Raw genomic sequence first — 14,282 nt, 5'->3', positions numbered from 1 at the left:
GAGACCTGGAGAAGCAGACGGACTGCAGGACGAGGGAGAAAGGCAGAGGACGAGAAGACTGACAGAGGAAGGAGGCAGAGAAAGGGTGACTATCGGAAGCAGCAACGAGGGACGGGGAAAGGCACCAACCCAAACAAGGCGCACAATGCCCTGTGACCGCAGCTCTGTAGTAATGCTGACTTCAGCATTTTACAGCCATCGCGCGAGATGTTTTATGTGCGCGGAGGGAAGCCAAATGGGGGCGGGAGAGCCTGGGGCGGGAATGCGAGCGAGGGGAGGCAAGCGGATTAGGAGGGAAGCCGGATGGGGGCGGGAATGCGAGCGAGGGGAGGCAGGCGGATTAGGAGGGAAGCCGGATGGGGGCGGGAGAGCCTGGTGGGGGGGCGGGAATGCGAGCGAGGGGAGCAGGCGGATTAGAGAGATGCGCGTGCTTGTGTGGTCACGTGACCCGCTTTTGTGGCCACGTGACCTCACATGCACTGTGAAGAAACCGCAGTGGTTTCACTAGTCGATCGAGCCCTTGAATTTTCGCCTATTACATTCGCAAGCGAATGATAATAGGCGAAACCTAAAAAGGCACTATGCTCCCAGACTCCTCCCCATTAGAAGACAGAGTGCTGAATAACCCCCTCCGGACACAAGAAGCCTCAATGATTTACAAGAAAATACAGAACAACTCTCCCAACATCCTTCAGAAATTAAAAGGAAGCTGGTGGGAAGACCTGGGTCCCCTGGAGGATGAGGAGTGGAAGAAGGCGCTAAGAGCGGCACAATAAGTGCTGATCAGATCGAGTTTCAGACTGGGCCCATTACATATACTCCATAGGTCATACTACTTCAGGGTAGCCCAAAAAAAATGGGTAGAACTGAATCAGATTGCTGTCTCAAAGGATGCGCTCAAGAAGGCACTTTATTCCAAACCCTTGATTGCCCCGCCATGCAGAGATATTGGCAGGCATAGGTGATAGTGGCGGCTCCTCTGCAATGGCGGCGGAGCGTCGCCCCACTGGCTGGCTCAGAGCCAACAAATGTAAAATAAAACAATGCAAGAGCAAATGTAAAATAAAACGATGCTCTTGCATCGTTTTATTTTACATTTGCTGGCTCTTAGCCAGAGGTGTTGGGAGGAGCGGGGCTGCAAGGGAGGGGGAGGGGGAGTGCTACATGCACTCCACTCCCTAAGAGCGCATATGTGTTTTGGTCGGCTGTTTCAGGCCGACCAAAACACACATGCGTACTTAGGTTTCCTCCAGCCCGGCTGCATTGAGCAGCCGGGCAGGAGAAACCCCACAGACTCCCAGGTCTGAGTAGGGCGTCTTTCTTGCCTGCTCAGACCAATCCCTGCGCTGCTCTGCAGCACAGGGATTGGATGAGAGTCTGGGTCCCAAGGGCTGCTGGGACCAAGGAAGTGGAGAGACAGTGAATGCGAGGCTGGAGACGGTCGGCTGTGGCAGCAAAAAGTACTTTTATTTATTTTAAATATTGTAATTCCCACCCCTCCCCCGCCCAAGGCCTCCGGCAGAACCCCACCCACACACCACCTTTTGTTTATGGCACCCGCCGCTAATAGGTAACTGTATGAAGAGGGTCGTGGTCTTAAGTGCAAAACAAAACAGACAATACTGAACATATGGGCGGGAGAAGGAGTCCCAAAATATACCAAATGTCAGGTAACCCTAAGGTGGGGAGTTGCAAAGAAAAATATTGCTAAGCTCTGTGTGGGGGGGGCAGGACTACCTGCCCTACTTGCTTGGAAAGAGGACATGGATTAGTACATCCTGGCTGAACGTCACATTTATGAGGGATGAGGCTGGCCCCAGAAATGGACTAAGTTTTGGGCTGTGACGCAGCCATACAGAGGATCCCCGGTGTAAATATAGATAGGTCTCACTAGAGAATGCTGGACAGAAGGGAGATAAGCAGTGATGTGGACCCTGTTCTAAAAATTTTATGAATCATTGCAATGTATGAACCATCGAATAATATCAAAGGGTGACACTGTTTGAGACGCTGTTCTATTATGGAAGTTAATAAAACAATTAAAATATTTTTTTAATGAATGTCCACCTTTGAACGCCTCTATCTCAACTGCCGTATGTAACCCCCCTCGCAATATCTGAAAGATCCGTCCCCTCCTAACATGCATCTTGGCCTAGGTCGTGGTCACGGGTCCAGTTCTTGTGACAGGAGCATGTGCATGTCTGTGTGACATAAAAATACTTTATTGAGCAGACACCCCCTCTCCTCCAGCACCCACCCAGGGACCTGCAGACGACAGATTTTAATCTTGGAAGACTTACTGCAACTTCCATCCTTTTGAGCACAATTAAATAAGTACCATTGACTTAAGTAACAATAAAACCTATTACCCCAGCGATTGGAGATAATTTGGTTTTCACTGTGTACTTTATTATTTAATCAGCAACAGGATGGATTACTGTAACTGGTTCATCGTCAGTCTCTCGCACTATCTTTTTCTCCGCCTGGGGACAAGTGTTGACTTTGCCAACCATACACTTTTCCACCTCCAAGCGTACACAGTGGCTTACTTCAGATCGAGCATCAGGCAGGTGGATTTAATAAGCATTTTTATAAATTCTGTGCCCTAGTATTCAAACCCTTGGATGGATTGCCAGCACCTTGTTTACAGTGTTTCTATTTACCCCTAGTTAGCCACGGAACCCTTCCTGTCCTAGATCCATTAAGCTCCTATCAGGATCCAACCGTGCGCCTAGAGTCCCACTGTGATAGAGTGGTGCTTCGCAAAGAGCGACACCAACAGTTTCTGAACACTGTCCGTCGTCAAATCCTCAGCATCACAACTAGGTTCTGATCCTTTATCCTTGGCCGCCTTAAAAGTGCAGTGCACCACTATCTCCTAATATCGTAAGATCCACAGCGGTGTCAGAGCTCACAATATGTACCATGACTGCACTCAGCTATTTCCCTTATCCCCTCCCGCCAAGATAGGCGTTTATTGGGCCCAAGGGCACTGCACCATTGGTAACCACAGTTGCCAGAACCTAGGGCTGCGGCACTGGTTTCCAAAAGAACAGGAGAGGGAGGCTATGTAAACCCTCTTGTGCCCCTCTCGGTTCCCCAGACCCTCCATTGGTGGGCAGGTTCCATAAACTCTTTCTTGCCTTCTGACTTACACAGACCATCGCACATTGAGAAAGTTTTCCATATTCTGGAAACTAGTTTCTGTTTATCCCCACAGGTTTCTCTGGGTCCTCGGTGGGCAAGTAGTTCTAAAGACCCAGTTCTGTCCGTATTTCCACAGGCCCTCTCGAGCACTACTGCATCCAAAGTGCTCCAATCACCGCTCCCCCCACCCCCACCCCCCCTGTTGCCTTTGAACCTAGCTTATTTCGCTGGTTTCTATTAAGATTCCATCTCATACCCCCCCCCCCCCCCCTCGACTAGTACCCCACAGTTCCGTTCTGTTTATCTCGCTCTTGCAGGTTCTTCTCATGTATTTCTCTTATCCCTGCCTTCTCCTATTTCTTTCTTTCAACTTTTTTGTTCTGTGTCAAAATCGGATGATGACAAATAAGTCCTATGTTGCCCAGAAATGAGTTAGGGTGCCCACCCTCTGCACCCACGGGCACAAATGAAGCCGCAGACTATTTTTCCGTGCCCTCCCTCCTCGCTTCTGTAGCCTCCCTCGCGTCAGGCCGCCCTGACAATGCTTGTTTCTGAATCTGACATCTTGTTCAGGTTCGATTACGCTCCGACTGAGTCCAATTAATGCCTGCGCGCGCAGTCCCAACAGGGCCGCCATTGATCTCTCACTAATGCCTATTGAATTTTCGCTAAATGCGGCTCTGGACGCGCAGCCCAGAATCGCAGGCGTTCATCGCGTGGCCCTTAATCCCCTTTGCATTGATTTCAGGTCTAAATAACAGAACTTTCCTCTAATTAACTGACACGCGCGCATTAGTCCTTGCACTGGCCCGGCCCAGGGACCCTGTCGGTGTCGTCTCTCGGTGGGGCGCGCGCCCCGCGTGTCCGGATGGAGACGGCTAGGTTTCATATAAGGTCCTTGAACTTTTATGAAGGGCAGCATATCCGGTTTGAACTTCTCAGGGTGTGTTAAATATAGAAAGATGTCTCTGCCTAGAAAGTGACAGAAATACCAAACGTTGGGGTGTTCAATGGGAGGCTGGCTGAAGAAACTCCCCAACACCGGGTTTTAGGGTTGTTGTGGTGACTGTCACTCAAACACCGAAAGGGCTCTTCGAAGAATTCTGCCATAGAAACGCCCACGCCCTGGGCAAGGACGTTTTAAGGATTTTGGGGGCCCTGGGCCATTTATTTAGGTGGTCCCTGTTCGGAACAGCCTCGATTGTATGAGCCAGTTTCAGCTTTTTCATGCCCTCTTGCTCTTTGGTCAAATTCTAAATGTGTGTACATCTGATATTCAGGGATAGTGATGTGTGTTTTTGCAGTAATGTAACACAGCAGCCGCTCATTTTTATTACAGCAAATAATCTCTGTTACACCCTCGCATGTCTCATATGTGAGGTCCAGTATTGATCTAAAATAAACTTTTTATATGGATGTTGCATGAAACATAAATACATTTTGTCTGCGAGATGTCTGGTAAAACACTCTCACACATTAAAAATAAATGACAGAAAAACACAATTTACATCAATCTGTTTAAAAATTATTCAAGGTCATGAGGGCAACCCTCTGTAAAACAGAGCAGGCTCAGTCAGGAAACCCCATGAAAGACTGGGTCCCTGGGCCAGAGGCCACTTTGCCCGTGCTGTAAAACATCTCTGGCCCTGGGATATGGGGGATATGCTAAACAAATAAAAAGGGGGCATGGCCAAGATGGCGGCGGAGTATAGCACTGTGTCTCTAGAGCTCCACTCGCCGAGGCCGACAAAAAGGCATCCATCTGCAGCCTTGAAACCCATGAGGCAGTGAAAAGTGGTCTCAGAGAAAACGGCTTGCTGGAGGACAGCGCAGACCCGAGGGCGAGATTTGAAACCCGCTGTATCCAGCGGAAGCGTCCCTAGTGAGGCTAGTGGCTGGGGAGACGGGGCTACCACGGAGGCCGCCGCGAGGAGCCCGCAGTTGGAGGAGGGGCGCGGCGTCCGCAATATGAGCCGCCCGGCCGCCAGTGGAGCCTCAGCGATCACAAGAGGTGAGGCAGTGAAACAGAGGGGCGTCTGACCCGACTGGAGAGCGGCACTCTAAGGAGCTATGTGGAGACCGTATCAGAGCCTGGGAACACGAGGTGGGGGCGGGAAGTGTGGCCTAGAGACAACGCCGGAGGGGGTGGTGCAACCCCCTGGGGCCCGTTCCCATCGGAGCAGGCAGTTCTACTTCCCCAGGTCCGGATCAACTGGGATTTCAGGATTTGGTTGCCCCGTTATCGATACCTCCCAAAGTTTGGCGCATGAGATAGGGTGCATGGGGACGCAACACAGTGCTGAATCAAATGCTTGGGTCGGCGGCCGGATCCCGGACAAAGAGGAGGTAGCCCCGAGGAGCAGCGCACCGAGGGTGAGCGAATGACCAGATTTGCATAGCAGTGACACAGAGGGGTGCTGGGTCTACATAGAAGTTGTGGTGGGTGGGGCGAAAACGAGGCGTTGTGGGCCTCTGCTGGAATCGGCCCAGAGCACACTCAGAGGCCCAAGAGTCGTAGAAGCGGCTCCCTGACCGCACACTCTGCTGTGCCCATAGCGTGTGGGGCAAACACAGTTCACGTGGCCCGTCAGCCGACTAGGTCTATTGACTCATCCTCCCTCCTTGAGACATGTTGAATGTTTACCGTCACAGGTGTGCATCTATTGCCCTCTATGGCTCAGGGGTCTGGGGCCATTCGCCTCACAAAGATGTGCAAACTCAGGAAAATGTATTTCTTAAGAGACTTTTATGCCTCCCATCCTCGGCTTCCACGGAATTGACTCATAAAGAACTAGGGCTGGACCATATAACCGACCTGACTGGACTGAGACCCCTGTTGGTTTGGCGATCCATCTGGCTCAAAGACGAGACCGCCTTTACCAGGCGTATAATACAAGTTTGTCTACGCCTGGATTATGCCCTCCGGATCCCGTGGCTAAAATACATTATCTCAACTTTCAAAGAACTATTTGATATGGATGTTCTTAAAGATCCTAAATGTGTTGTGGATATCCCAAAGTCGGAGGTTAAAGGTGTCTTCCTGAGTCACAAACGTAACATCCGTAGAATTCAATCTATTGATTACTCTACACATGCCTTTTATTTCTCCAACTTGGATGTAGGGGCTGGGTTCCCTATGTACCTGAGAGTAATTACTAGATAATCTCATCAATATGTTTTAACTAGACTGAGATTAGGCATTGTGCACAACTTGGTTGCATACCCAAATGTAAACATCCACTCTGTTACCCCCTGCCCGTGTGACGGAATCACAAAGCAAAGCACGCTGCACTTTATGCTGATATGCCGTTTGTACAAATCTTTACGAGTTTTATATCTTAAACCGTTGTTTAAAGAAAATTCATTGTTAACTACTGCTAATGCCATGAGATTTTTATTCACATTTGCTACCCCGGACATCTGTTTTTTTTTGCAACTTATATTCTTAAATCAGTCGGGGCCAGAAAAAGTATGGTTTTTTAATGTTGGTTCACATCTGTGCTGCAGTCCTCATGTTCCCCTTTCTTTATTTTTAATGTGAATTTTTATGATCCTGTATACTTTTGTGATGTTTTTATGAATCATCGAATAAAGTTTATAAACTGAAACTGACTCATCCTCCCCGTGCCATCCCGGGTGATACTGCCAGGATATGATCCCAGCCAGCAGATAGACAGATTGGGCGAGTTACTAGAAGCGCAAGATAAAGGGTTTGTCCTGAATGCACACTATTGAACTAAGCCCTGTGCCTTGACCAGCGGTGTATTCCCCAGAGCGGTGGCAGGGAGCTTGGAACACATCCATAGTGGAATCTTCCTCCGCTCGGAGAAACGGCCATCGTGTTTACTGTGACTAGGCCCAACCCTAACGGATCAGTGGCTACAGCCCAGAGGGTGAAATCGCAGACCTCGGGAGGCGGGTGCCTGGGGGTGGCCCACATACGTACCCCTTAGTGACGGGCCGTTGGGTCTGGCGCTGAGCCTCTCAAGACCACGACCCAGTGGACGACTGGCGGAGCACTGGTCCATACTTGAAGCAACGCCGGGTGGAGAGTTTGCGGGCCTGCACCACACTAGAGTACGGCAATGACAACACCGCGGTCCAAGAAGGACACATTGATTAAGGACTTGCTCCAGAAACTGGGTACGAAGAAAGCAGGGGAGCCTGGACCCGACCCTCAGGTGACCCAACCGAGTGAGAGAGAGATGGACCCGGAAACCGGACGAGCAGAAGACCCGATTACGAAGGGCTTTATGGAGAAGCTGTTTAGCTCGCTCCGGGACGACTTCGTGGGGCTGCAGCAAGATGTGGCCTCCGATATCAAACAGCTGCGAAAGGAGCTTCAAGAAGTGGGACACAGGGTGGACTCCTTGGAACACAATGGGGACTGCAGAGAGGAGGAAATCACTGAACAAGCCAGGGAAATTGTGGATCTGCCCGAACGGAACGATGAGCTTTACCTGAAGCTGGAAGATTTGGAAAACCGCTCAAGGCGCTCCAATATCCGCATCAAAGGTGTGCCACTCCAAGCGGACGGAGGCAACCTGGAGGACTGGGTGCTCTGCTTCTTTAGACACATAGCACCAAACATGCAGGATAAGGAGATCACGCTGGATCGCACCGACTGCGCCCTGGAGGCCCACCTCAGGTCCGGGTCAGCTCAGGACATTCTTACCTGCCTACACTCCTACCATCAGAAGGAGATCATCATGGCTTCCACTCGGGACCAAGTGACAGTGGAGTTTGAGGGGCTTCCAATGGGGTTCTTCCAGGACCTTCCACCACTTACCCTACAGAGGCGCAAAGAGCTGCGACCGGTCACAGTCTTCCTCCGAGAGCAAGGAGTGCGCTACAGATGGGGACATCCGTTTCGACTGTCTTTCATCTAGAACAAGGAGATGCATGGGGTGCGGAACCTAAAGGAGGCGAGGGAAGTCCTTGGGAGTGCCTTGGCAGAGGCAGGAGACTAGGAGGTGACAGAGGGAGGCCCATCTTCTGGGAAGCCACCTAAGTTGAACCAGAGAAGAGGCCTCAGCAGAGGAAACAACACAAAGCCTTCCGAGGAAGAGCGTCAGAAGGAAAGGGAAGCCCTTCTGCGTCAGGTCCAGGACCGGGAGGGTATTGGCGGCCAGGCCATTGAGTGAACTCAGCAGTTGCCGACCTGAGGCCCTGAGGTGGAGAAGAAGGTCCAAGTCCAAGGGCTAGAGTTTTGGGCCTTGGTGGGGGGAGGTCCACCTCGGGAGAGGTGATGACCGTTCATTGGCACATGGACCCTTGCATGAAATTGCGACTCATCGCTGTTGGAGGGCGCTACGGAGGTTTATTTGTTTTCTCTCATTCTATCCTGTTTTTCTCTCTTTTCTTCTTTTTCCTACCCATAAGAGATCTGAAGTCCTCACATAAACAGGTAGGGTAGCCAGCACCACATCGCCTGTGTTCCCTGATTGCAATCTCCTCGGAGGGAAGCACAAGGACTCAGGCCAAGCGACGGAGTCCCTCGCAACAACATACACAGGGGGATTACTAAACTCCACCAGACAGGACGCGCGTTGTACTTAAGTCGGGGGTCAGAGCGGATGAGGGGCCTTTCACTAGACTAGGGCGGTCAGAGGGGACCAGGAGATTATGCGCAGTTAGGTTTGTTTGCCAATATTCAGCTGTTGCCAAGGCGTACACTCAAAATATAAACCCAAGAAAGGACTTAAAGTGGTTATTATGAGCTTCAATGTTCGGGCCTTAACTCACCTGATAAGCGTCATGCGCTTCTTGCTTTGTTGAGAGATGCCAAATGTGATATCTGTCTCCTACAAGAGACCCATCTGCTGCGGGCCGACTGGAAATGACTCCGGTCAAAAAGGTTCGACAGACAATATTTTTCATCGGGAATGGGGAAGAAGGCTAGGGTGGCCATCCTCTTATCCACGCAATTCCAAGGGACAGTGATAGGGGTACCCGCGGATGTAGTGGGTAGACTGTTGGCACTGAGGGTATCAATGGGGGCGTGCATACACACAATAGCTTCTGTTTATAGTCCCAACGAGCACCAGGTAACCTTTCTCCGGGACATGATACACACAATCCTAGAGTCCCTAGACAAGGATTTGGTAATAGGGGGGGATTTCAATTTGGTTCCGCATATGCATCTGGACAGATCAGCGCTCCGTGTGGGGCACTCCTAATCCATCTCTGGCATACTGCTACAGAGGTTGGATGAAGTTGGGCTCAGGGATGCCTGGTAACACCGCTACCCGACAGCTCGGGAATACACCTTCTTTTCTGCGGCACACCAAACGTATGCCCATATAGATCTATTTTGGACTTCGCCCAGGGTCAGGGTGGCTACCACAGATGTGTCTATTGGGGCGGCAGCGTTCTCAGATCACTCCCCGATTGTTTTATCTCTGCTCCTCCCCGGGGGTTCCCCCCGGCCGGAGTCGTGGAGATTAAACCATAAATTGCTCACATACGACGCCAATATTGCCGAGATAGAGGACGCTATCAAAACATACCTGCAGGTGAATGATGTGGGCACTGTCGGTATGGACACGTTCTGGGAAGCCCTGAAGGCGGTCCTGAGAGGACACTGTATTGCTATCGCGGCGGGCCTGAACAAAGACTGCAGAGCCAAATGGGAGGCCTTAGTAGACCAAATTAAGGAGCCAGAGGGAATCCACCACCGTACTGGGGCAGTTAAAATGCGGCGGTTACTTACTAAGGCGAGGAAACAATTGAGGGCCCTCGATATAGACCGTGCCAAATACGCTCTGCTTCACAATAGACAGCACTACTGTGAGGGGGGAACAAGGCTGGGAAGCTTCTGGCACACACACTCAGGGCCGAGACGGCCAAACGGCGTGTCGCAGAGATTAGGAACGACCAGGGAGAGATCCTGAGGTCGGATAAAGACATTGTGGCAGAGTTCGAGGCCTTCTACACTGCGGCGGCCAAGGAATATACACATGTGGCTCCGGTGACCCTTCTCCCGGCATCAGTGGCGATCCATTTGGAAGCGGATATCAGACCCAAGGTCATACGTGCCATTCAAGGACTCTCCCCCGGGGAAGTCCCGGGAGTGGACGGCTTCCGACCGATTTCTACAAAATCTTTGCTTCAGATCTTACCTCCTCCTGACACGTCTGTTTAATGCTTTTAGCAAGACTGAGAGGTTGGCCACATCGATGTCCATGGCCGAGGTGGTAGTTATCCCCAGGCCAGAGAAGGACCCCCAAGAATGTGCCTAGTGCTGACCTAGTTCTCTGCTCAACTGTTGGACCTATCCGCGGCGTTCAACACAATCTCCCATAGTGTTCTGCTCAGAAGACTGGAGGAAGTTGGATTAAGAGGCTCAGCTCTGTCATGGATGAAGAGTTTCCTGTCTGATCGTTTCCAAACTGTCACCCTGGGCTCTTATCAGTCAGAACCGGTGGCTATGACCAAGGGAGTACCTCAGGGCTCCTGCTTGAGGACTACTCTTTTTAACATCTATGTTGCTCCCTTGGCCAACCTTATGAGGATGTATGGGTTCATCCCCATTTCTTATGCGGATGATACTCAGCTCCTCTTTCCCTTCAATACATTTTCATCTCCTGTTCAACTGGCTTTCTCTAACGGAATGAGGGCCATTTCACACTGGATGCGGTATAACTTTCTTCAGTGCAATGTACAACAAGCATTTACAATGCAACGGTCTTGCCTTTGCAAAAGTTAGAGCTATTGGCATTGTAAATGACAAAAATGTTATGTAAGTGTTGGTTTTGAAAACAGATAAATAAATGGCATTGCCATTTACAATGCCAATAGCTTAATCTGTCGCAATTGCGAGACCTATTGCATTTGCACATACACACAGAGCCACACACACACAGAGACACACACAGAGCCACACACATACAGAGCCACACACACATACACACAGAGCCACACACACACACAGAGCCAGACACACAGAGCCAGACACAGACACTGTTTAAAAGATAAGACAGTTTAACTGTGCTCTCGCCCCTCTGGGTGTCCTGTCTGCCACCTGGCATGAGGTCCAGATGTGCTATTTTAGCACCACAGTGTAAGAACGCATCAGCCCGGAAGTGTCACTTATGTTACAATGCACAGTAACACGTTCAAGGGCCCGGGGATGAACCACGGTCTGATAGATCTGGGAACACTGTTCGAGTGAAAACAATTCATGTAACTAATGAACACACATTGTACACCCGGGGGCAGTTTGCTCCATTAACTGGTGATTTAAATAAAAAAATAAAAAACACAACCCTGGATCATACAAGCTGGCTTCAGGTAAGCACTGGGCAAAACCAAACATGGAGATGGGACTTTGCAACAATAGTGGGTTCACGTATGCATGGTACTTTTCACATTCTGCAAATACTCCGCTGTCAAAAAAAAGTCTGCGTCTGCACATTATCGTAGTACTCCCGTTTACATCCAGTAAAATAAGAAGACAAGATCATTTCACAAAAAGGGTAATTGAGGAATGAGTCACGTGGCCAGCATATGAATTAATAAAAAAAAAGTGCTTTGGCTTCTTTACCTATCAATTGACCATTAGGTAGCAAAAAAGCATGTCTGCATCGTGTATTTCTGGGGCGAGCAGTGCTTCTTGAATGGTCTGTCAAAGACCCTCAACTGATGCCTGCTGCAATGCAAGGTTCTGTGTCTGTCAAGCCCTGTGAGCGGCGGCTTCTGAGCCTATGTGCACCACTCCGGGTACAGGCGCTTCATTTCTGTGACTAGACATTCCATTAAATTAGTAGCTGATCAATAACAACTTTTTAAATGAATTACATCATTTTCTGGTGTTTAGATCGTATCTGATAGACATCTCCGAAACGAAAGCTTGTGGGCCACATAAACCTTGGGGGTGCAAATTCCCCTGGAAATATTACTCAGATGAACTGTCATTCTTTCTCCCAGTAGCACATCTGGAGTGACAGAGTGAAAACTGTAGTACTTGCCCTGTTAAATACGACCTTGCTGCCTCGGCTTACATACAACAAAGTTTTGCAGCTGACGTCCACGCACACTGGGGGAGGGAGAGGGATGGAGGCGAGAAACTGGTGTGTAATCCGTCACTTGCAGCACGGAGTGCTATACGCATGTGAATAGCTAAATGACGGGGTTTCCACTTTACCCAGAGATGCAAAACAAACGCATTGAAGAAGCATTCTAGTGGAAACAAGTAAAGCAAACACATGAATCACAGAACGAACTCGACAAAAGCAGGCTTCTACGTCAAAATAACAATTTCAGAGAATGGATTTGGTGCATTTTTCTGTTGCATCAAAGATACATGGACTCCTTAGTGCCCACCCACAGCTCTGCTCTGCCATTGTCCCACAGCAACTCCCGGTCTCCTGCACGCCCCTGCTGACTTCGAAAGCATAACAATAAACCGCCTGTGCTGGGCTGAAGTGCAGCTCTCACTAGACCACAACCCACGCTGCCTCCTCACACATAGCGCCTGCCCCGAGATATTAAACAGAACAGGTCCGGGCATTACACCCGCCATTGTTTGCACCCCCATGGGGCAGACACACACTGCACACACTGCATTCACGCTACCCCTTTGCACCCGGCACTTAATGCACTGCACTTACAAGAACGCCTGGGCACCTTTAACACTGTATCTGCCCCAGCGAGGCGTGCTTTGCCACTGCCCCATTACAACACTAGTCCCCCAATCCTAAAGGCTCGACAAGTGCACAGAGAGCACTCACCTTCTCTGGTGCCCCTTAGCGCTGTATGCCCAGTGAGCACTTTGCAGCACTGCGCGCTCTATCGCACATTGCTCCAACGACACTGCCCGTACTGCACCCCCACTGCCACCAGACCCTGGACGCACTCACCTAGGGTGTCAGCCAGCAGGCAGTGCAGCGGCAGCACGCCCAGCACCAGCAGCAGGCAGGAGCCCGGGCCGGCTTCCAGGCTTCCCAGCGGCCGCAGCATGTTCCTCAAGCGCCGGCTCCTTCCTCCTCCCTCAGGCTCCTCCAGTGCTAACTTTCAGCCGGCCCTCCGCTTCTGCTCCCGTCAGCCCTCCACCCTCGCCCGCTGCTCCCTCCTTCCAAGTGAGGCGGCCGGAGTGGCAGCGCTGCAGGCCAGTCCCACCTCGCTTCACCTGGGTGCTGCGGGAGTTCCTCTCTGGGGTCCCCGTCTGCTGTCACCCGGGAGCAGCGCAGACTTCCAGCGCCCGTCTACCTAGGCTGATAGCAGGGTGCCAGCACATATTGAGGCTTTAAATGAAGCTGTTTATCCACCAAATCCGGACATCAACGGCAGGCATCACTAGAGAAAGCCGCCGTGACAATGCGCTCCGGTTTTCTGTCTTCTATTATGAAGACATAAGAAACAAGAAAAGCGAACACTCACCAATGCTCCCGATCGAACTCACCCGCCCCAGCTCCATGAAAAAATGGCGGCCGCAAACATCGTAAAGAAAAAAAAAAGTAAACGCCCACAATGGGCCCACCGCGTCATGACGGCAAAAAAGGGGCAGAGAGCGAAAAAATCGCCGGAACGCCCACGAATCTGCTCGGACAATAACTGACGCATCTCTGTTCCAATGGCTAGCCTCCATTTATGGAGCTAGCCAATGGAACAGAGAGGCGGGTTAAAGCCCCATACTGAGTCTCAAAAGATTTCACCTGGGCGAACACTGCTGTGCAGTGGATGCCAGGCGAAACCTAAAAAACGGAGATCATGCTTATGGGAGAAGCCCCTCTCCTATGGACACCAGTCTGGTGGCCAATAGATCTTGGACCTCCCCCTCTGCCCAAACTCATGGTTAAAAATCTGGGGATCCGCATTGACAGCGATCTCAATATGAAAGAACATTTTAGCCAAACTGCTGGTTCCTGCTTCCATGTTATTGCCATGCTGCGCCGAGTCTTCCCCCTTCTCCCAGACTCCGTGTGACAAACCATAGTTCAGGCGATGGTCCTGAGTCGCCTGGACTATTGCAACAGCCTGCTGATCTCAGCTAATGATGCCCTTCTCAACAGACTGCAGGTGATGCAGAACACGGCGGCCTGGCTGGTTCTCAACGTTCCACGAACTTCTTCACTGCCCCTTCTTACGGAACTGCACTGGCTCCCTATTCGCCAACGCATTCAGTTCAAAACCTG

The sequence above is a fragment of the Lissotriton helveticus genome, chromosome 7, assembly GCF_964261635.1.
Source record: "Lissotriton helveticus chromosome 7, aLisHel1.1, whole genome shotgun sequence".
NCBI classification, from domain to species: domain Eukaryota; kingdom Metazoa; phylum Chordata; class Amphibia; order Caudata; family Salamandridae; genus Lissotriton; species Lissotriton helveticus.
This window is presented reverse-complemented; position numbering follows the sequence as displayed.